General features: G+C 40.1%; 1 pseudogene across 1 annotated transcript; it reads right to left on the reverse strand.

Moving 5' to 3' along the window:
* Nucleotides 1–23,501: 23,501 nt before the first annotated feature.
* LOC308554063 (small ribosomal subunit protein uS2 pseudogene) lies at nt 23,502–24,381 on the reverse strand (annotated as a pseudogene). The gene has a single exon. The product of its transcript is annotated as a small ribosomal subunit protein uS2 pseudogene (transcript).
* Between the last annotated feature and the right edge of the window lie 609 nt (nt 24,382–24,990).

Below are 24,990 nucleotides of genomic sequence, written 5' to 3' on the forward strand. Positions count from 1 at the left end.
ACATTAGCACATTATTCTAAGTTTGGAATTTCACTGATTTGTATATTAGCTCATTTTCTCTTTGAAACCAAACCATAAAGGGGGACCCCAAAGAATAGCCAGAAATGCCAAGATATGGATACATCTTCAGGTAACAGTTAAAATTGGGGGCGGGGGATCATTCTGAAATAATAAACACTTGTGGACTTCAATCTGGAGGCACGTGGTGTCCAGTGAATGTCATAGCGGCTGATGATCATTCATTAGAGTGCTGCAGAATGGTGATATTCTAACTCAGCTATTTCTTCTTCATTTTAACTGTGATGCTTCTATCACAAGAAATTTCCTCTTATCAACTATTTTATACTCGCAGGTATAGTTCACATAGGAAAGGTAGATGAGTGCTTGACTCATTCTATTTACTGGTTTTCAAAACAATACGTTGCTTTCCTAGACTCCTCCAAAGGGGCTTTTTGTTGATATTGTTTGTTTGTGTTTCTATTATTATGAGCTCATGACTCTAAACATATTTAATAAGTTTCAATACATTGCAGTCATTATCCTTACTGATGCTCAAATTATCTAATTTTGGGCCAATAGGAGCTTATTCAGGCGGACACTGAATCCTTTTGATACAACCCTTGTAGCCATTTATGCATGTTCTTAAATGCTCTTGCACGTTGTGAAAGCTCCCTATTTAAAAAGACCAGGAAAGATGGTGTTAGAACTTGAAGTTTTCTGGAGTCCCTAAAGTACAAAGTGCTCAGCATGTGATCCTGGCCAGCATTAGCTGTGTACCAATCCCCCCGCACCAGCCCTGGAACTGCTGCTTGTGCTAATTCCACCTGTGCACTGAGGGGAAATCCACCCAGACACCATCTTTCACTTTCACATGTTCTATCTAGGCTTCAGCATCAGGGGTTTTCTCTTTCATTTTTCCTCTTTTCTTCTTAAGCTACATACACGACACTTGCGTCCGTGCTAGGAACAATAGGAGCACTCGTGATTCATTTTGTGACAAGATTCCAATGTCATACCACAAACTATTCTAGGACAATGCAAACTGTCCTGAAAGTAACTCGGAGCCCTAATCAGGTTCTCTCCCAAATCCACTTTTTCATGATTAATAGCCTGAGTTCCTTCCAGAAGCCCAGCTCACCACATGGACACTCAATGGGATCTTTCAGCTGCTGGGCTCTGGAGCCCTGCTGTAATTCTGCCTAATTAATAAAGCAATGACAGAAATTTAGAAATATATATGCATGATAATTTAAATCTCTCTGGAAAAAAAATCAATTCGTTCTGTCTAAACTTTGCCTTGGGCGCTCCCTTCATCAATTCAAGTGTGGAGTACGGTGACCTTAAGTTGCAAATATTTTTCTTCAGGCATGATTGAAGCATCAGAGAGGTAATAACTTCCAAAGTTCATTTTCTAGAGATTTAGAAACACTCAAATGAGGACACTTAGTGTCCCACCTCCCTCTGCTATATGTAAATCTGAGAAAATAATCTTTAAGATGTTCAAAATAAACGTAGCTTGAGGCTGCTAGAGGTGGCTTTTACCACTGTGCAGTCAATATATAGATTAAAAAGAAGGGGAGGCCTCCCTTAGGAAGCAGAATAATGCTACTGTAATTCCCTTGCTCTGTGAACTTCCCTAAATGTGCCCGCTCTATATTATTTCTCTTGAGGATAAGAATCTGAGTTTAATAATCAGAAAAAAACCAAGTAGCCTGTCGTTCTAAAACTGACGCTGGTTACCATCTCTGAGTCCTCCGTTGACATTGTATGAAATATGCTGATGCTAATATGAAATGAAAATGACTCAAAGTGATAAAGCAAGCAAACGAATATAATCAAAAGGAGAGCGAGAGAGAAGACAGAGAGAAAACCAGTTCAAAGCTTTTCATCATTTTCCAGTTTGGATTTATTATAGCCACAAGGGGGCTCTCAAATCTTTCCAAACACAAGGTGTGTAGAGAACTGTTTTTCTAGTAATTAATTTCCACAAATCAATATTACCTATTAATGTACATTACAGAGACAAGCTACAGACTTCTGACACTTTACACTCAAGTTAAAGAGAGAATTTGCTATGAAAATTCTAGGGGCCCGCAGTGATTGTGAGTCAAAACCAAAATGAGTTGCACCTGTGATTTCCTGTGTCTGCTCTAGCATAAAAAATCCCAACACTGCAAATTTCGCCAAAGGTTAAAACTGAATTTGAAGCACTGTGCATATAATGGAATACATTGACCTCCGATGGATTTTAAAGGCTACCCACCTCCCTCTGCCACATCATGCACCCCAAACAGCCATGGAGTCTGACACACAAAAGTGAAAATGCAGTGACCCTCTCCTGGGCCAGTGGGAAGTTGCTGGAGCCATTAATTCTGGGGGTTTTCAACTCATGCTGAGAGCTTGATGGTGTTGATGGTGCTTACAGCCTGCACCACAAAAGACACTTGGAAAGAAAGAGAGTATTTTAATTTTCTGTTCAAGGGCCAGAAGATAGGGGCAGAATCTAGTGCAATACTTGGGCAGAATGGGAGGTTTCAGCAAATAAAAACAGACTAGAAATACAGCATTCTCCAAAACCTTGGCTGAAGAGAGAGCAGCACCTATCCACCCCTACTGCAGGGAAAATAAGGGAACAGAAGAGCTCCAAAAACATTGTCAGATTAGTTAAAATATCGAAATCGCCTTTATACACAGTCAGAAAGCACTTCTGAGCTTTGATGTGAAATGATCGCCTTTTCACCAGTGGGAAGTGTTCCCAAAGAAGGGTGAGGATTGGTAACAGTTCCACGACAGGGTGCAGTATTTGGTGGCCCGCTTGCTGTCCTAGAACTTGGAACCGTGAGAAGTGGTGAGGGAGGACAGAGGTACCGACTCGGGCACCACGGCTGTCCCTCCTGATCAGAGGTTGCCCACATCGTGCTTCACTTCCATTCATTTCTTGGAATTAAGAATTATCATAGAGCAAATCCCTGGCTCAGGAAGCCTAGTGTTCTGCCTCTGACTCAATTGCCCATGAAATGTGTTCTGGAAAAACAAAGTTCTCTCTCATGAAATCCTACATTGCTTGGCATATGCTCTAAATACAACTTGAACTAAACCTTGATATAAACTGTGTAGATTTTTAGCTAACATTGTTACTGGACTAAAGAGGTCCCCTTGCCTGCCCATGTCAAAGCCCAATAAGACACGAACACTAGTCTGCAGCAAAGAAAGTAAGGTTTTATTTTTTAAAAGTGGCCCATGCTCAGAGACACAGGTGAGCTTATGCTTAAAGACCTGCCTACCCGATGGCTTCCAGGAGATGGGTTATATAAGGAAAAATCATGAGTCATAGTGACTAAGGGAGTTAAGGTTGTGGCCAGCTGATTGGCCAGTGCTAGGGCAGGGGGTAGCTGATCAGTGAATCTGGTTCTTTTTTAAATATATCTTTATTGACTTCAGAAAGAGGAAAGGAGAGGGAGAGAGAGAGATAGAAACATCAATGATGAGAGACTCATTGATCGAGCCTGCAACCCAGGCATGTGCCCTGACCAGGAATCGAACCCCGATCGCCTGGATCCCAGGTCTACGCTCAACCGCTGAGCCACACCCGGCTGGGCAGTGCATCTGGTTCTGATGTCGGCCATGGCATCGCTTTGTCTGATTTCCCTGATTATCTGTACCTGGAGCTGAAATACAACTGAGGCCTAGAAGTTATCTCTAGTTTGCCCCAAGCTCTGTATCTGTGGTCAACAGGCCAGGGGCTTTGTTCCTGAGATTATTTGATGTTGATCAGAACCTTATTGTCCTGAGGGCTCAATGGCTAAGGGAGTGGCGATGCAAGGGAGAAGGGGGCAGGTGAGTCCGGGTGCCACTGAGGCCAGTTTGAATCAAAGGGAAAGAAAGGAGGAAAGGTCACACTAAAGAAACAAAGTTTCTATGTGGTAGAACACTTTTTAGAGTTAGTGCTTCCCCAAGTTTAATTCCCAGTTTAAATAGCAGTATTCCCTCTTAATTTGCCTTACAAAATTATTTCTTTTAGAATTAATATTATATATATTTTTAGACTTTTAAAAGGTGCCTCCTAGGAGGCATCTCCCCCCCCCCCCCAGTTTTTGTCCAGACCTCCACTGAAATCCTTCCTATTTGTCACTTTACAAGTTACTTTTGTGCTTTCCCATGTCTATCCTAAAACACTTTCTCTCCTTCATGCACCCTCCAAATATTGACCTTCTAGAGGAACATCCCTTGTTAGCACATTCTGGCTATGACCTGGGATTGAAGTTTAGCCTAGGGTTCATGTATTCAGGTGAGGGCCTGCTACTGGGACCTGACTCAGAGCCTTGCCCCTCCAGAAGGGCAGCTGGGACTGAGGCAGACCCTTTGAAGGACCTCAAGCACCAAGCAGGCAGAAACATCTAGATCCTTAGTAGATCACAGGGCATTTAGTTTTTGGACAAAGCACATCTAGTGTGTATATATATATATTTAAAAATATATTTTAAAAATATATAGTTTTAAAAATATAGTTTTAAAAATATATTTTAATCTATGTGCTAGAAATAACTCAAAGTAGTAAAGAGAAGGAATTTCTCACCTCTAAGCAGAAAGCAGAGATTATAGGCTGCATGCCCCCTCTCCCAAATCATATATTGAAACACTTAACCCATGGGATGGCATTAGGAGGTGAGGCCTTTGGGAGGTAATTAGGTTTAGTAGAGGCCATGAGGGTGGAGCCCTTGTATTAGGATTACAGGCAGACCTCAGAGATATTTCAGGTTCAATTCCAGACCACTGAAATAAAGTGAGACATAATCTTTTCGCTGGTGGACAGTCTTGCCTTTAATATGTAAAAATGCAACATCTGTGAAGCATGATAAAGTCAAGTTCAATAAAAAGAAGTAGCATGCCTTAGTGTTTTCCTTAAAAGGAAAAGAGACCAGATCTCACTCTCTCTACTGTGTCAGGATACAAGAAGACAGCTGTCTGTAAACTAGGAATGAAGAAGGCACTCACCAGACACCAAATCTGTTAGCACCCTGGTCTTGAACTTCACAGCCTCCAGTACTGGGAGATAAATGTCTATGGTTTAGGCCACCCAGTCTATGATATCTTGTTAAAGCACCCAAAGCCAACTATGACAGCAATGGTTAGTGTTTTAGAAAAAATAAGGGGACCCTTTCTCCACCACCCTTCCCCTCACACAGAGAATCTGGTTACAATGGTATTTTACCATGCTAAAACCTGCCCTATAAAGAAATTGATAACAAACCGATCTGCCATAATGGGGTGGGATTAGGGTGAGGCTTTGCCGCACTAGTCTTTCTCAATTTGGAATTCACCAACCCAACTTCTAACCTTTATTAAGTAATAAAAAGCCCATTATTGATCTCCCACCGAGAGGTATTATGGACTGAATTTATGTCTGCCCCCAAAAGATGTTGAAGTTCTAATCCCCAGTACCTGTTGAATGTAGTCTCATTTGGAAATAAGGTCTTGTAGAGAATCAGTTTAAGTTTAGGTCATTCCCTAATCCAGTATGACTGGTGTCCCTACAAAGAGGAGAAATTTGGACACAGGGATGGACAATGTGAAAAGGGAAGACACAAGGAGATGATGGCCATCTACAAGCCAAAGAAGTCTGAGGCTACCAGGATCAAGGGCAGATACATGGAACAGATTTCCCTGAACAACCCTAGGAAGGAACCAACCTTGTCATCACCTTGTTTTGGATTTCTAGGCTTCAGGACTGTGAGAAAATAAATTTCTCTTTTTCAAGCCACCCAGTTTGTGGAACTTTGGCTGCAGCTAATACAAGGGAGATATTTTTGAAGAAATAGATGAACATAACGGCAGAGAAAACCCACACTACCTACCAACACTGATAAGCTTAGCCCTTACCTATAAATATGAATGGACCATTAAGGATTGTTAAACATTTGAGAAAGACTGAATAAACAGAATAACTGCCTGGAAGAAATAGGTATTTTAAGAAACCAAAAAGAGCTTTTAAAAAATTATTATGACTATCCTGAGAAGCTATTGGATCTATTAAATGAGAACAGAATATTAGGAAAAAGAACTTCTTAGAAATTAATTGACATTCATATATATGCTGAGCCTGAAAAAAATCAATAGATAGGACAAATGATAGGGTCTAGGAAACTTTCCAGATGTGATGGGGGGTGGGGGTGTAAAAATAAAGAGAGAGAGAGAAATTAAATTAAGAGACAAGGAGATGTAGTCTATAGATCTAATATCCATCTAGAAAAAAATTCATGACAGAGAGTAAAGAAATACAAGAAACCACCAGGAAATAAATAATAAAAGTAAAAATAGAATATTCCCTAAGGCTGAAAAACATGAATGTTCAAATTGAAAAGGCCTTTGGGATTCAAGAGGTGTGAGTGAAATTTTAGAGCCCCCAAGATAAAGAGAAGATCTAAAAAGATTCTGGAGAGGAAGGACTTAAAAAGAGTTTGGATACATGAAATAAAAATCAAATTGCCAACTATTTTTCCTATCAGAACTCTGAATGCTAGAAACATTGGATAAAATTTCAAAACTTCAAGGAAAAATTATTTTAAATATTGGATTTTCTACCTAGTCAAATTACCAATCAAATAAATGTATGGGTAAAATAAAAAATATTGATGTGTTCAGAAAATTTACCTCTACACTCTGCGGAAAAAGAAAATTGTGTTTGAGAAAACATCCCGACATACATAAAAAGGAATCCACGAAAAAGAGATGGAATCTAAGACACTAGTATTAGCAATCTGCAAGGGGAAGATTTATAAGGACAAAAACTCAGATATCTCTGAGAAGAAGATATGTGAGAGAAAGTGGTTCACCTTCAACAAACGCCAGAATTCAAAGATTCACTATTTTAGATAATAATAATAAAAGAGGCATAGAATTCTTTTCTTCATAAGATAAAACACAATTAGCAATTCCAAGAAAAGCAAAAAGCTGAAAGAGAAAGTCACAAGCAGAAGTGAAGCAAACTAAAACACGGCAACATTTTATGCACTTAATGGGATGTATGAAAGGCAACTCCATTTAACTTTGGTGTGAGTTGAAAGAACCAGTGTACATACCGGTACTTTTGTTATGAGTCCAATCACACCATTTGTGAATATTTACCTGGTTGCATTTTGCATGTTGTTGACTGGCTCTTTACTTTTTCATTAGAATCATCCTGTAGAACAAGGTCAGAAGCCTGTGTTACACGGAAGGCCAGAACACAAATGTTCACGAAAGCCTTACAGAATGAAGGGAAGGCCATAGGTGTTGGGGGTGGAGTGAAGTGAGAAGGTGACAGAGAGGACTAAATGAGCATTGATTTCTTCATTGTCCACAGTGGAGAATCAAGATATCTCTGGGTGACAGAGAAAGAAACAAAGCTGTTATTCATTAAGTACAAATATTTGTTAAGCCCTACACAGCAGAGGCAGAAGTCAAAGCAGCACACCAGTATAGAGGCTGTGGTCCAGGGGCCTTATTCCTTAAGGGACAGTGTCAGTTTCAGCAACAGAGTGTGTAGATGGGGTACATCCTTCTCAAGAAGAAGAGGTGCATGTTGATGCCTTTTACCATTCTTACGTTCAGTCCAAATTACATTACATGGGACAGACTCTCCTAAAATTGGATGTCGTGGTCATATCATACCCTTTTGATATGTCTTTAACATATTTTTTGGCCTTTATTTCTTATTGTCAGATCCTAGGATATCTGTAGGGTAGATAAACCTGCATTTTGCTACTTTCTGGAAGGAGATTGCAAAATTTATCTTGATACCCAAGTAGCCTCAGAAGCAAGGGCTTAATATATAGTTCCTCTGCCAGGCCAGAAATAAGATTAGAAGGAAGGCAGAGCTGATCTCACGGGAACTGTAATCAGAGAAGAGGAACAGAAGGAAACAGGCCTTGTAATTGCCTGAGTCCTAAGAAACTAATGACAGGGAGCTGATAACCCTATACCAGGTTTCTTCAAGTTCAAATCTGCAGGAGTCACTGAAAACATGAAAGCTTCCAGCAAATCCTAAATCAGGTATCAAAGATATATGTCACCACTCACTCCAGCAGCACTTCTAATAGGGGTGTGTGTGTGTGTGTGTGTGTGTGTGTGTGTGTGTGTGTGTGTTCACTTTTAAATACAAAGACAATTCCTTATATTCAGAAGGAGAACAGCACCAAGTATGATACTGTGATTTATAAAAGGAAATGTATATTTGGTTTTCATACAGTTTCTGACACAGAGCTCCTAAAACCCCTGAAATACTTTAAGTGAGGAGAGTTTAAAGGTATCTTTTGTTATATTAATGAGATGAGTTTTGGAAAGCCCCTAGGTAATTTAAGGATGGGGGCTGGTTGCCAGTAGACCCAACCAGGAATTACAAGGTTGAAACTTTCAGTCCCTCTGCCCCCATAATCCCAGACCTCTGGAGAAGGAAGAGGGCCCTGAGATTGAGTTCAATCACCAATAGCCAATGTTTTAATCAATCATGCCTAAGTAATGAAGTCTCCATAAAAATCCAAAATGATGGGGTTTGGAGAGGACAAGGTATGGGGAAAGAGCATGAGGTCTCCATTCTATGAGTGAGCCACTCTCCCCACATCTCCATGTGTTCATCAACCCAGAAGCTTTGTCCTATGCATCTCTTCCATCTCCTCTTTCTGAGTTATAGCCTTTTATAATAAACCAGTAATCTAATAAGTCAAATGTTTCTCTGAGTTTTGTGAGGCACTCCAGCAAATCAATCGAATCCAAGGAGAGGGGGTTGTAGGAAGCTATGAGTCAGGAGCCCAGGGACAAGGTGAACTTGCAATTGGTATCTGAAGTAGGGTGGGGGGAAGCAGCCTTGTAGGACTGAGCCCTTCATCTGTAGGATCTGATGCTATCTCCAGGTAGATAGTGGCAGAATTGAGTTGAATTGTAGGATACCCACCTGGGGTCAGAGAATTTCTTGGTGGTGTGGGAAACCCCCCTACCCACTGTCACTGGAATTAGAATAATACCATGATTGGTTGACACCTTTATAATGAGCAGAGCTTTACCTAATAGTTGCAGTAACCAATATCTCAAAGCTTGAAGAATTAAAAGTAATGGCTAGCAAGGCTAACCATGGTTATCAGGTTAACCTGATGGTTATCAGGCAAATGCCCCTTCTAGAAACACCTTCACTGTCTTCATGAGCTAGTGAGGAAAAAAATGTTGAAAGGTCTTTTAAGAGTCAACTTAAGAATTCTTCTCAGGAGAACTGGTTTTGCTTAGTGACATCTATTTTGGTATGTGTTTTTATATAGAAGAAGCTCTGTGCTTAGCATGGAGGGGCTGGGCCAGGTAAGGCAAGAACTCAGATAATTTCTAGAAGAAGCTAACTTGAATTGGGAGTAAGGGGAAGTAGGAAGGAAAAAGAGGTTTTGAGAAAAAGAAAGGGAGTGATGGGTTAAGTATCACAGCGGAGGCATGTGAGGAAATACTGGCCAGCAAGAAATTCCTGGTGGCAAAGTGGTTGAAAGACTTGAAGAACAGAGATGATTAATATTAATGTTTAAATTAATATCTATGAGATTCTGTCATGTAAGCCCTCTTTGCAACCCAAACCATCGGTAAAGTCTGCTATACAAACAAGCATCTTCTGTGGGTGGCGGATGGGGGCAATCAAGGAAAAGAGGCTGAACTCTTTAGCTGGGCCAATGTGGGAATAGCACTGAATTCAGGTTGTCAGAGCCAAAGGTGACCTTGAAAATATATGAAGTCCTCACAATTCATAGACAATTTGGGGACGATATGCGCTCTGATGCCCCAGGCCCTGATTCCACCTCTATCCCCTCAGCACACCCATTAGACCCCAGCCTCACCACACAAGGACACGCACTCTCAGGCCAAGACTCTTTTAATACTTAAGTCTGCTCTGATCACATTCTTTCTGATCTAATAGAAACTGAATTTGCTAGTTTGGTTGTGACTTGGGGTTGAGACCCAGATATTACTGATTCTTTCATGCTTCCCTCTTCAATTTCAAGCCTTAATATTCTTTGTATTTTAAACAAGGCTTTCTTTCAGTAGCAAAAGACTAAATTAAACTGGTAGGTACCAATGGTTATTTATCACATGCGTTCAGCTTTCTAATTTGTATTTAATGGGGTCTTCTACGCATATGTTTCTTATTCATTAATTCATTCAACACATACTTACATACCTGCTATGTTGCAGCCACTGGATATTCTATTCTATGAAGTAATTCCATCTTTTTGTACATCACAATAAATGTATTTGCTTCCCAATATAGAAAAGGTTGAATAATATTAAGCTTTTCTTTGATATTCTTTTCACAAATAACTGCGCTTTTCATATTTACATAGAACTCAAGACATCTATTGAACATTTTCCAAAGATTCTTTAACACTCCAGCCAAGTGTATAACAAAGAATTGCTATTCTGACTCAAAGATAATTTAGGAACTGGGCCCAAATCGTATGAGATGTAGAAAAGCCCTTTAAAAATGGGACTATTTCTTCCTGGGCCTCTCTGCCAGGGCAGCACAGGCCAGGGGCTCCCGATGGTGCCTTATTGCTTCCTAGCTAACATGCTGAGTAGATATTTCCTCTGCTGCTCCGAGGTAACTAACAAGAATGGCTTTTCATTTCTGCTGTTGGTTTTATACCAGTAACAATGTTCATTTTACTTCATTAACAAGAAAAAGACTCACGCTGTCTAGGGGCCCTCTGCTCCTTCATATAGAACATTGTTTCCTTATCACTTGTCCTAAGCAGGCCCAATAGAGTTCGGAGGTCTCCAGAGAATTTGTTTGTGGATGGCCCCTATTATTAGCACTCAGTGTATTGTTTGCAGCCAGAGGCCTGTAATTAAGCCGCAGAAAAGCTTGAATGGTAATTTCTTATTTTTGACTAAAGCGAGTAAAAAAATTTACCTAAGCTCTTCAGCTACATTTGTTGTTGTTGTTTTGTTTTGTGTTTCATGGACAGGTAAAAGCAAAGCAGATTCCCTCACCCCAGAACACACACCCAAGCCCTAAGTTGGAAGCAAATTCCCCAAACTCAGGGCAACTCATATTTTTCCTCTATTTCAATTTAACAACGAATCCATTTTTAACATTGTCTTAAGACTGGCTCATTAGACAGAATCCAAGTTTTAACACCACTTACTTGAACAAATTATTTAACCTTTCTAAGCTTTACTTTCCGTGTGTCTAAATGGTGATAAAAATAGCAGCAACCTCAAAGGGTTTCCTTGTAAGAATTCAATGAGACACATATGGAAAAATCTTAGCACAGAGCTTATCACATAGAAAGCATTAAATAAAGGTCAGTTATTCTCATCATTCACAAAGTTTTATGATGATAATAATAATAATAATAATAATAATAAACAACCCAAACAAATATCTTTTATGGAGCACTTCTGATGGGCCCAGCCTGGGAGGAAATAGGTCTGCCTCCCCTTTCTCTCCTCCACCTCTTTGTCTCCCTTCCCTCGCTGAAGGAAGAAGGGATTTCTAATAATATTGGTTAGAGCCTGGGACATGATGGAGCCACATTATCCTGACACAAAGAGCTACCAAACTTTCAAAGTAAGCCACGTGGGGAGATTGCCTTGGACTTCCTTCTTTCATGTTGGGGAACCAGGACACCTCACCTTGGCCAGGTCTACACCAAGTTCTCCAGGTCAATTTTTACCTGCTTTCTGGCTTGCAGGTAATTGGGTGCATGCTCAGCCCTTAATTAAGAGGAACTTGGATTTTTATTTGGCATTTCTTCCTTGGTAAGGAGCCCCAGTCATGATCTTGTGTGCTGGCCATAATACCATCATAATAGTACCAAGATCTTGCTCCAAATTCCTGGCCCCAGGAACTGTGCCAAGCTCTATGGAAACATAATCTCATGTAAGCTCCATAATCTTCATGGAGGAAGGTGTCATTATCTTTAACTTTCGGAGGACCAAGCTAGATCTAGAGAGGTTACATCCTGTCTTAAAGCTAAGAAGTCTTTGAGCCAGTATGTAAATCCAGGTCTGTCCAACTGCAAAGCCAGTGTCTGTAAGTCTTATACAGCTCTGCCTCATATGTGCTAGGAATTATAATAAGCACCAGGGATACCAAGATAATTAAAACACAGGCCTTCACGGAGCTCCTGATTGAGTCTGGGATCTCAGAATCAATACAATGTCTTTCCAAGTGTGGTCTTCAGACTCCCTTCACACATGACCTGAGCTACTTCTTAATGTCTATGGTCCTAACCCTCTTGTCTTAGTTCATTTGGGCTGCTATAACAAAAATACCATAGACTAGGTGACTTAAACCACAAGAATTTATTTCTCACAGTTCTGGTGGCTGCAAAGTACAAGATCAAGGTGAAGGTAGATTTGATGTCTGGTGAGGACAACTTTCTGGTTCATAGACAACTGTTTCCTTGCTGTGTCCTCACATGGTAGAAAGGGTGAGAGAGCTCTTTGGGCTCTCTTTATAAGGGCACTAATCCCATTCATGAGGACTCCACCCTGAAGACCTAGTCAATTCCAAAAGGCCCACATCCTTATAATATCACAGTGAGGGACAGAATTTCAACATATGAATTTGGAGGAGGGATATAAACATTTAGTCCATTATAGTCCCTGACCCCTATACATGCTGAATCAGAATCACTCTGAGACAGACCTGAGGATTCTGCATTTTAAAATATGTCACTAGGTGATTCTTAAAGTAATTAAAAGTTGAAAACTACTAATTTTAAATTTAAAAGTAAAAGACAGACAATAAGAAATCACATATTCTTAAGAAATCTCCCAAAAACATAAATCCATAAGGGTGTTCTTTTTGTCAAATGTATCTTTCTAAATTCTTAGCCTGAATATTTGCTGGGGTTGCTTAAATCCACCAAACATAATTCTTAGTTAGGAAGAATCATGTTAGCATTGGATTACAATAAAAATTTTATTACTAGGCTTCACTTTTAAAAAAAGAGGACATTATTACAGGGCTAACAAGAACCATTACTCAAACATGATGAATGCAAAATGAGAGGTCCAAGTGCTTTTTCCTTGAGTCTAGAATATTAAACCAATAGCTCAAATGGTTAGAGGTGAATCTATAAATTCTCCCCAGATTAGCATGTAATTTGTTTGGGGATTTTTTGTTATTGTTGTTCTTTTTTTTAAAGGAGAGTAATGCCACCAGTTTAAGAAAACTTCTTTTCTTCTCACACCCTGTCTGCATCCTGCCGTAGCCTTGCTGGGCTCCCTTCTCTAGTTCCCATGCACCATTGCTTTTGGATGACTCACCAAATTAACGTCTCACATCTAGCCTCTACTCAAAGCCAGTAATAGGTTCCTGAAAGAAGTTCCTGCTTCTTACTCTAACATGCAAAATTCTCTGCAGTCTACGCTTCCTCTTCTTTTCTTTAGAATCTACTTCTTTTCAAAATTAAGTTTATTCAAGGAGTTGACCTACTTAAGAGTCTACATTCCCACATCTATGATTCCTCCTTTGCCTTTTTTCCTACAACTGCTGAATCAGTAAGAATAGGCTGGGCCATCTGCAGTAACAAAACAATTCCTAACTCTCAGTGGCTTAAAACAACAAACCCTTATTTTGGGGGCTAGTCATGTGTCTAGGGTGAGTTAGCCCAGGGCTGGCCTCATCTTACACGTTACAGAGTCAGCAGATGGAGTAGTCTTTTTGAACATTGCTGGTTGCCATGCCTGAGGATAAAGAGAGCTGGGCAAGTCCCAGATGCACAATTAAATGCTTTGACCTGGACGTGGCCCTTGTCCCTTTGGCTCTCCATTCATTCATCAGAGCTAGTCACATGGTGCCACCCAACCACAATGGAGGTAGGATGTAAAGTTCCACCAGTGGCTCAAATGGGGAAAAATATGAGTAACAATGTCCATGACTCGAAAAAGTACTGTTTTAAATCCTATCATCACTAAAGGCTGAGCTCCAATATCTCCTCTGTTGCTTTTCCTACAGAGTCTAGTTTGATGACAGTGGTGTCTTTTCCCTTCACTCTAAGAACCTTTACTTTTTGTTCCACTTATATGGCACTGTTATATCTCAACATATTTTAAGGTATTGTTTCATGTACATATGGCTTATCTCTCCTGAGACAAGGAACTGTGTCGTTTGGAAATCATTCACTTGACCTACCACAATTAAGAGCATATCTGAATATTGATTACCTTTCTAAATTACATTTAAAATATGACTTCTATCACACTACACTCTCATTTTGTACTGCTATACATTAGAATTCCCTGTTTATCCAGTTTAATTCTTACAACAATCATTTTACATACTATTTTCTTATTTATTGGTTTTATTCAGCACTTATATTTTATCAAGTACACATTGGATATATTTTTAATGTTTTACATATACCCCAAACACATAGGACAGTGCCTGATAAATAAGCACCCAATAAATATCTGTTGAATAATTCATTCTATGTTCAAAATGACCCTAAAAGAAATTATCCGTATTTTGGAGATGAAGAAATTGATGGAAGCTTAGGGACGTCTGGCAAACAATGCAGTGTAACGTTCTTATATAAAATAAAACTTCTTTTATTAAAACTATTAAAATATATTGTTTTGATTTAGGGTAGAATTGGTATTTTAAAAACTTTTAAGTTATTCTAGCTGGGTTCTTGATGGCAATCAAGAGAAGCCAACTCCAGCTAACGTAGGCAGGAAAGGAATTTTGGGGGTAAGAAGGTAAAGAAGAGTTTGTAAAAACAATCAACTAGATAAAGAATAGGTTCAGAAAGGAAAAGCAGCCTCTAAGGGAGGCAAGGCCCTGCTGCATTCTCAGGGCAGGAAGTCTGCTGCAGAGGCCACCTCTGATGCCCTTCCCACTGACCCCTGGCTCCACAGCTGTGGGACTCTACACCCTGCTCTCTTTGACCATGTTTAACTCTTCTTGGAACCATGAGCCACTTCCTCAAGAACTGACAGGCTGGTACCAGCCTGATAGAGCTTTCTCACGTGTCTGTATCATAGATGCCCAATTGTGCCAGATGCCTCTATCCCACCTTGGTAATTTCAAAATAAGGAGTAAGTGAACCAAATGATAATTTTCCAATACAGTTACGTGGGTCTAATCAGACCCCATGATCTGGGCTGGCATTCCTGATCCCCCAACTATGATTAACGCTTATATCAGACACAAGAATGTAGAATGTGCTGCCACAGAAATGATTCCTTAGGGCAAGTATAATTGCTATTTTCACTTCAGAATGAGAAAACCAAGTCGTAGGTAGGTAGGTTACTGACCAGAACAACAACACAGAGTAAGTCAGTGGAGGCAGAGCTTAAACTTGTGTTCATTTTACCACAGAATACATTTCAATCTATTTGGAATTCAGGGAAGATAAAAAATTTATTTATAAAAGATAGAACCAAGTTTTCTTTAGTTAGAACACTGTTTCACAACTTCTTTCATCTAACAGCACATGCAAAAAAATGATAATTGTTGTAGAGCCTTCTTGGGTAAATGAATGAGGCTGTTCAGGTAAGACCAACCACAGTTAAATCTAAACCTTATCAGGCTCCACAGAAAGCTGAGGGCATCAATATTTTAGATCATGCTAGTAGGAAGCTCTGATTTTTAAAAAAATAGCTACATGGGAACAATGAAAGAAAGCATCTTCTAACCAGTGTATCTGAGAATGTACTATCAATTGATATAGCCCATGACCAGGGAATAACTCCCCAACACTAATTTCTTGTTTACTATGGCTCAAACTGAGTCATCAGGGCAGAGAAAGACAGGTCTACATATTTGAAGTGTTCAGATTTTTATAGGAGATACAAAAAAAGGAAACGGAAAATTACTGTGCAGTGTGATGTGGCCACAAGTTAAGGAATGCTGGCGGCCACCAAAAGTTGGAGGAAGCACAGACAGACTGTTGCCTAGAGCCTCTGGAGAGAGCATAGCCCTGCTGACAACTTGATTAAGGCCCAGTGATGCTGATTTCAGACTTCTGATCTCCAGATCTGTGAGAGAATACATTTCTGTTGTATTCTCTTAAATACAATGTTAAATGTTAAATGAATACATTTAAGCTGCCAAGTGTGTGGTCATTTGTTGCAGCTTGAGCTATAGTATTTTATTGTCAATTTGGAAATGTTGTTGCTTAAAATCTCTTTCTCTGTATGGCCCCAGGTTAGAATTCCCCAAAATGAAGTTATGTGAGATTGAAAGGTGGAAGCATGGCAGCAGAGGTTATGCTGTAAAGGTCATCATTGTTAGAAACTAAGATACATGCACAGGGGTAGGTGTGTTCTCCACTGGGCACCCTCTTACTGTTTCTGCACCCACATCTCAGTCCTGACCACTGGCCTTTCTGATCTACTGTGCCTTCAAACCCATGTTAGATCCTGTGCTGGGAACTCACAGAGCCAATAAATCACAGGTAGTCAAGAACCTTGCCTAGGCTTCTACACCAACCATCTCATGGGTCCCACTGTGTCAGCTGCATGTGCCTACCGTCAAGATCTCTGTGTACGCTTCAACTCATTCATCCATACCAGATCTTATCAGTGATTTTTCTCTGATTTTAAAATTCTCCTTTTCAGATCTTTACTTTTCAAGCCCTTCCCACTCTTGTGAAAGTTGTTATTCATACAGTACTTTCCTTCATATGCATAGTGGTTTTGCTTTTCTGATTGGATCTTGGCTGATCTACATGTGTGAGCTGAGATAGACCTAAGTTAGCTAGGCCTTAGCCAAATGCACTTGGAAGAAGGAAGCTATAAGCAAAGGTATGAAATGAGAAAGCTAGGGGGTGCAGAGTATAGTGACTGCATGTGGCAGTTGAGAGAAGAGAGAGGTGGTATAGGATGACTCCCAGGTTTCTGGCTTGAGGCTGAGGGTGGGGGAAGGTGTGTGTATTAGTTTCCTATGGTTGTCATAACAAGGTACCACAGAGAGTCTTAAAAAATGGAAACCAATTGTGTCAGAGTTCTAGAGGTCAGAAGTCTGAGATCAAAGTGTCAGCAGAGCCATGCTTCCACTGAAGGTCCCAAGAAATGACCTGTCCCTGGCCACTCTCTCAACTTCTGGTGGTTTGCTTGCAATCTTTGGTGTTTCTTGGCTTGTAGGCACATCACTCCGATGTCTGCCTTCAATGCACATGTCCTTTTCCCTGTGTGCATGTTTTTGTGTGTCTGTTCCACTGTGCTTCATTTTAACTGCCTACTTAATTATCAATGCCTATTAGCAGATCATATACTCAGTGATGAGAGGGCCTGGCTCTATTTTGTTTCCATTGTGCCTCTAATACCTGGCACATCTCAATAAAATTTCTATGACCACATGAATATATCAGTTAACTGAACTTCGGTTACTCATTATTCTGGGGCTTGTGAACATTTCAGAATTGTTTTATGAGGAACGATTTGGTTCTGCCCATGGTCATTCTGTAGAAGAATTTACAGCGACCTGTTTGCTGGTGTGTCCTTATTAGTCCCCACCACACTTACAAAGTGGAATCAAGCTGGATCGAAAAAGTGATATAGACATCTGCAATTCCAGGTATTTGTCAGGGAGCTTAAATACTTAATAAAATCTCTGAACTAGATTCTGTGGAATATTGCTTTGAGGCTAAAACTACTCATGCCTCTAGATAAACTAAAATATATCATTGGGTTAAGCCAAAGCATGAAAATCCTGCATCCATGGAACGATACTGTATGGCTTCCTACAGAAGATCTTTAATGAACTTCACTTGGATATAAATAACATTGTAACAACCTTATAGATTTTCTTAATGCTATCTAACTCAATTAGATTCACCATAAGAATATTTTTGAGGATACTGGTCCCTACATTGCAATGCAACCTCTTATTAGTGACTCATGGAGCAATATCATATTTCATATTCTACTTCTTACGGAAATGTTTATTTTTATCATATCAAATCTTGGTTTCCTTGCCTGAAAAATGAGAAGAGTAATTGTATCTGCATCATAGAGTTTGGGACAAGATAAAAATGGAATAACAACAACAAAACGCTTACTTGGCACAGTGCTTGGCGCATAGTAAGCAATTAATAAGTACTGTTTATTTGTCACCATCATATCATATTACCCTCATTTTTAAAAATTGTTTTAAAAATATTTTTTATTGATTTTTAGAGAGAGAGGAAGGGATAGGGAGAGAGAGAGAGAAATGCCCTCTACCAGAAATTGAGCCCGAAACCCAGGCATGTGCCCTGACCATGAATCAAACAGGTAACTTTCCAGTGCTCGGGATGACACTCAACCGACTGAGTCACACCAGCCAGGGCTCATATTACCCTCTTTGCATTTATGATTGGAAAACACCTAGGTATGTTCCTGACCTTCTCTACCAACTAAATTTATTTTATGGACAAAATAACGTTAACTGCATCTTAATTTTTCACGTTCTTACTTTTCCTTTGAACCAGTTTTCTCATTTACATTTTTCTAAGTACATTTTTGTTTCTATTTTGAGACACTGGCTTACAACCTTTGTGGAACAAAGTGAGTTATTAATACATACACCCGTACATACATTAGTTTTCAAAGGGCAAAGATGAATCACAGAGAGGTGAAATGACTTATACTCATAGGAGCAAAGCAGGAAAAATCCCTGTGTTCTTAAATATTAGCTCCAGGCCTTTTCCTCTAGAAGGCCAACGAAGCTTCTCTTTCTCTGAATTTCTATGCCCTCCCATCAAAGAGTTTGATGTGGTTTCTACCACATTCCATGCTACTTATTGTTGAAATAAAAGCTTTTCTTCTTATTTGGCACGAAAACTGCATGGAGGGAAGGAAGGACCCTTGGAGAACAGATCACAATAGCTGGAAAGGAAGAAAAGATTCCTGGAGTGTTGTGTACGACCTAGGTAACCTAAATATCGCATAGTGGGCTGATATAAGCAGGGATTTTAAGATTCATTTTAAAGAAAGAAAAAGAGGGTTTCTTTTTATTCCCAAGAGTAGCTGTGATTAATCTGTGGGGTTAGGAAGAGGGAGCAGCCGGACACAGAGGCCTTGAGAATGTATGGCTCAGTACGTATAATAAACATAGGTTGTAAATACATTTGTAAGCCCCAGGCTGTACCTTTAAACACTAAACACACCTCCCATCTCCTTCTTTATACCACATGGCCTTGGAAGCCACATAAAAGACATTTGGGGCTGCCATCTGACCTACATTTCTCTGCAGAGATTGGCTTTTCTCTGCCCCGACCACTTTAGCTGCATATTGTTCCACCCCCACCACGACCATCCCTACCTCTGACTTTATACTTACCTTTTCTCCATTTGGATTTGGTAGCTTGACTCTAAAATGTGTGCCCTGGCACAAGAGAACTGTGAACCCCATGCAGAATGCTCATACAAGCCACTGCTCCTCTGCTCAGCCTCCAGGCTTACACGCTCACGTTTCAGGTGCGACCGCTTGCCCTACCCAGGCTCCCAGGATATCCCAATAGAGCCGTCCAGCCTCCTGCTAAAGTTGGAGGCAGAGATGGGTCCTGAATAGTTTTCCTTCAGATAAGCTGCTGCCCACCAAGGGGAGGGCCCACTTCACTCCCACAGTCTGTCTGGTTCTACAGGACAGCAGTCCTGTTAAGAATGTCCTTTCCTTGTAGGTTCTCCCCCACCCAGACACACCCACCCACCCACCATCTACTGGTATATTCCACACGACTTAATGAGGACCTGTGTAAGCAGACTAAAGAATAGAAATGGAATCTCATGCTCCTTTCTTGCTGTTGAAGACTCCAGTTGCTAGAATTGCCCTGGCCCCAGCATAAAACTTCTTGCCTACCCACTCTCGGTATTGAATTTAAAACTATAAACAAATAAACAAATTCTGGTGAGATTTCAAATTCAAACACAGGCTGTTGGCCAGAAAACATTGAGTTCCAATTTTGGCTTGACTTCAGAGTCTCTTTTTGGCCTTAAAAGAGAAAAACAAAACAAAACACATTTTCTCATCAATTGGTGCAAAGTCATTCTCACCTGCCCCTCTTGGTACAGTGAGGATTAATGGCTTCCATTTCCTAACAATATCCCAAGTCCCTCCCTGGTAGTAAGTTAGGGATATGGTCCCATTAGCTGCAAATGTGGCTCCTGTGGCCTTAAAGGATTAATACACCTCCCAAAACCCTTAACTTACTGGGACAAATATGGCTGAATGAGTCAATGGGCTAATTAGTTAATTGTCAACTCTGCAAATATGAGAAGTCTTGTTATTTTGCACTTTATTAAATACTGGAGGATTAACAATGACAGGGAGAAGATGCTGAGAGGATTTGAAAGAGGTTAGATGATTGTGACACACACTGTTGACTCTTGCCACCAACTCTTGCCCAACCTCTACCGGGGGAGTGAGGTGATGATGCCATTAATTATATCCCATGGGTACCTCTGGCAACCAGAGTAGCTAGAGAGAGATTGGGATCCATCACGTCAAAGTCCTTTCTATGTGAGAATGCCCGACCTAAAGTAAGGTACAGAGTCGGGGTAGTAGGAGAACTGCCAGTTTCCATGTCACTGAGTGAGAGAAAGATTATGCAGTGAGGCTCGATCTGCTGATTAGCTGGATACGCAGAATGGTGAGGTACTTTATAGTGAGGCTCACAGTGCCACTTGCAAATACAGTTTACTTTAGAGCCAAAGAAAAGAGCATGGGGAAAGTATTTGAAAATATGAATATTCTATAAATAAGAATGAGGTAAGGCCAGCACAGGGCATCTGAGTCACAGATCCTATTAACAAGGGGGAAGTCATAGCAAAATGTTCAAATTATTAGTCGTGATCAGAGATTATACAGCTCAGACAACTTGTTTCTAAGAGAGAACTTTAAAATTGCATGAGCCTCTGGAGGATTTGGGAATGTGTTCAATTCCTTAGCATACCAGTACTTTTTGAAAAACTGGAAGTCCTACACAGAACAGTCACAGACCAAATGATAGGTAAACTTTGCTGGTACCACAGAAAGCATGTTTTGCTTAAGGCTCTTGCCAACAAAGTAGCTAATTAGATTTTTGGAATAAAGGATGTATGAAGAACAGCTGAAAAGTTTTTAACAAAGTGAGGTTTTGTTAAAAGGAAAAGTGACCTCAAAATGGAACATGCACAAACACAGATATTTCGTCACAGTTACTGTGCCTAATATACTCTTTTAGAGATAAAGTAGACCTTGGTTGCCATGCAATAGTTATCTTCTTTTCATGGTGTCCAAGCCCTGATTTTCTTCTGGCTTCCCTTCCTCTCAACTTCCCTATGAACCAGGTAGATAGATCCTGGTAAATTTAAGCCATTAGGGATGATTCCTTTGCCAAGGTGGGTACTTAACAGGTAAGTAGCCAGTTTTGTTAATGAGATGTGAGAGGATGTCTACTGTAGAGCTTCTGAAAGTTTTCCTTCCTGATAAATTTAATTAAGTCAGAAATATCTCCTTTAGTAATGATAGATGGTGTGCTTCTATAACTACTTCAGCCATCTTGAAATTATAAGGAGATATAGCTTTAGATGAAGCCAGAGGAGAGCAGAGAACTGGAAGGAGCTTGTATTTTTGATGAGTTTCTTGGGCTACTGATCTTACTATGACATAGCTCTGGAGTTCCTTTCATTGAGATGATAAATCCCATCATATATTCCAGTTGAATTGTGTTCTCTGTTGCTTGCAACAAAAAGCTCTCTACAAATCCCATCCCCCAAGTGGCAGTATCCTGACCCCAAATTCCAGCTTGCTCTAGAAATGTTGGATATAACATTGTATGTTTATTAAGTGCGTCTGCAATAGAGTCAGATATGGGGATGGGATTCTGACTCTGCCATTGACTGTATGAACTTGGATAAGTCAATGAAACTCTCTAAGCTTCAAGTTTCTGTCTATAAAGTGACAATAACCACTCACTTATAGGGTGCTTGTAAACATTATGTAAGAGAATACATGCAAATTGTACTCAATAAATAATATCTAAAATATTATTGCTTCTAAAAGCAATTCTGATAAATGTTTTCAAATAGGAAACAAACCAAATGAGAAAATAAACACTATTCAAGCAGCAGGATAAATAAAACTAGAAAAACATATGGTATATTGGGACAGCATCTGAATATGAGACTTAATGTTTTTTTTTAACATCTAATCCAGGATTAACTGCAAAAATATTGGTACTTTTCTCGGATCTCTTAGGAACCTAGAATCTGAGGGAAGGTCCCTTAGGAACCTAGGACCTGAGAAGTACTCACTTGTAGGGTCCTTGAGATTGTCAGGCAAGGATCAAACAATGAGACTGAGATAAAGTAGTCAGTGATATCAGTAGGGCAGGAATAAGTTGAATGTGCTGAGCCAGAAGCCAAGAAAATAAAGTGTTCATGAAGAATACAGTGAACAGTATTGAATGCTTCTAAGAGACCAAGTACTTTAAGAACAGAGACATGAACATATGGATTTCTATGGGGAAAGATGATGAAAACATGACTGAAGTGGATTTGGAAGTAAATGAGGGTTGAGAAATTGGAAACAATGACTATAACACCTTTTATATTGTACTAGAGCAGGATAAAAGGGAATACAACAGTAACTAGAGGGCCACCAAAGGTGTTTGTTTTCTTTCTTTTAAGATATGAGATGCTAGAGCATTTTCTATATGATAATGGAGTGATGCACTAAAGAGGGAGATATTGATGGAGCAGAGAGACGGGAGTTGCTAACAAGAGTAGAGTTCTTGAGAAGGAGAGATATCGAAGAGACACCTGGCCTTAGGTAGGAACTGGAAAACTTTTTTCAGTATAATCAGATGGGGGTATGGAGTGTGCGGACAGATACAGGTACTTTGGCAAATTTGGTGACGGGAAGATCAGTGGATTTCTATCTGTTGGCTTCCCTCTTGGACAACAGACATGACATAAAAGTCAAAAGACAAAGAATCTCCCAGAAATGGAAAATTGTTATAAAGTTACCTTGTTCTAGGTTTCAAAGTTTTGAGCTTGGCATAAAAGTACAGAATTCTGAGAAAGAAGAGAATTTGCCTCTAATTAGAGAACACTTTAATTATTCAGTCATTGAATTACTTGGATGAATGGCTTCTTTGGAATAGATGCAGTATAAATGCTTTGGGTGAAGATAGTCATGAATTTAACAGGAAAATAAATTCTCTGACTCTTGTCCAACTACTTGGTAGGAGTACAATGTGGTAGAAAGGAAACAATTTGGGGTACCAAGAAATGCGGTGCATTTTCAGCTTTAAAACTAACGCACACAACACAATATGATGTCAGTACTTTACCTCCTCTGCACTTCAGTTTTCCTACCTACATACAAAATTATTATGATAATAATTTGCATCTAAGATATTAGAGGTAAAAATCAAATTATATAATAATAATACCCCTGATAGTAATATTTATTGGGTGCCTACTATGAGTCAGTCATTCTTTTTTTTTTTTTGAAACTGTCTATTTTCCATCAACCTTATTTCCATTCTGTTAAGAGTTTGTGGAAGAACAGCTTAGGACCACTCAGTGGTTGTTCCTACCCATTCAGTGGCCTGAGCAGTGGGGGCTGCAGACAAGTTTTCAGCGGCAGGCTGAGTTCTCCAGACTTCAGTGGGAAACTGCTGAATGGGCACAGAGAGCACCTGTGAGCCTTCAGACCAGTCTGTGACCTCAGACTGAGCAGCAGGGAACTAGGGAGCTGGAGCCCTCCATTCACCCTAAAATTCCTCCTTGGTCACAGCCTTTCAGCATCAGCCTGCTCTTCCTTTTCAATCTCTTCAAGACCCTTGTAGAAGATCAGGCATGACCTCCCATGGATGTTCATGGGAGATGGTGCCACACATGAGCAGTACTTCCCCAGTCAGCATCCACACCTCAGACCCACTGAGTGAGCCCCCTTGTTGTTGCAAGGGATTGCAATTTCCACATAGCACAGAGGAGAGTCTGTCTGACACAGAGCAATGATGGGCAAGTTCACATACAACGCCTCTGTGAGAGGCTGGTGGCCAGCCTTGGGATCAATGACCACCAGAAGTCTCGGCTCCTGGAGGGCTGCCTGGATCTGGTTGGTGAAGGCCCCAGGAGTGAAGCGGCAGCAATAGCAGTGGCTCCAGCGGCAGCAGCAAACTTCAGCACAGCTCGCTGGCCAGTATTCATGGACAATATGACACTGACATCAGCAGGGTTTTCAATGGCAACAATGGCATGAGCTGACAGTGGAAGTTTCTCCCAGGTTCTCTTCAGGTTTAAGATGTAGATGCCATCACTTTTTCTTTTGTAGATGTGCTGTTCCATTTGGAAGTCAAGGTTGGTGCCATCTAAGTGGGTTCCTGCTGCAAGGAATTTGAGGACACCCTCCTTCTTCATTTGCAAGACATCAAGGGCTCCAGACATTGTGAATGTTTCCCTTTAAGTTATGTGGGAACTGAGAACAGTGCCATATGGATCCTTCCCTGGGTAGCCCAGAAAGCATTCTTTTTTTAATTAAATTTATTGGAGTTAGATTAGTTAATAAGATCATATAGGTTTCGAGTGTACATTCCTACGATACAAGATTTGTATATTGCATTGGGTGCCTACTACCCACAGTCAAATCATCTTCTGTCACCCTATATTAGGCCTCCTTGGACATTAATCCTAAATAAGCCAGGCAGCGAAAGACAAATATCACATGATCTCGCTTATACGTGGAATCTAAAGAACTTAATAAACTGATAAACAGAATAGATTCAATGACATGGAAGCATAGATGAGACTGATGAATGTCAGAGGGATGGAGGAGGGTGGGTGGAGGGGGAGAGAGTAACCAAAGAATTTATGTGCATATATACACAACCCAAGGACATGGACAATGGTGGGGAGAGGGCCTGGGGAGGGGGAAGGAATGGGGTGGAAAGGGTCATTGGGGAGAAAAAGGGACATCTGTAATATTTTAAACAATAATAAAACTTAAAATAAATAAATAAATAAATAAATTAAATAAAATAAAAAAAATAAAGTCTG

The sequence above is a fragment of the Miniopterus schreibersii genome (genome assembly GCF_964146895.1).
Source record: "Miniopterus schreibersii genome assembly, chromosome: 2".
Classification (NCBI taxonomy): domain Eukaryota; kingdom Metazoa; phylum Chordata; class Mammalia; order Chiroptera; family Miniopteridae; genus Miniopterus; species Miniopterus schreibersii.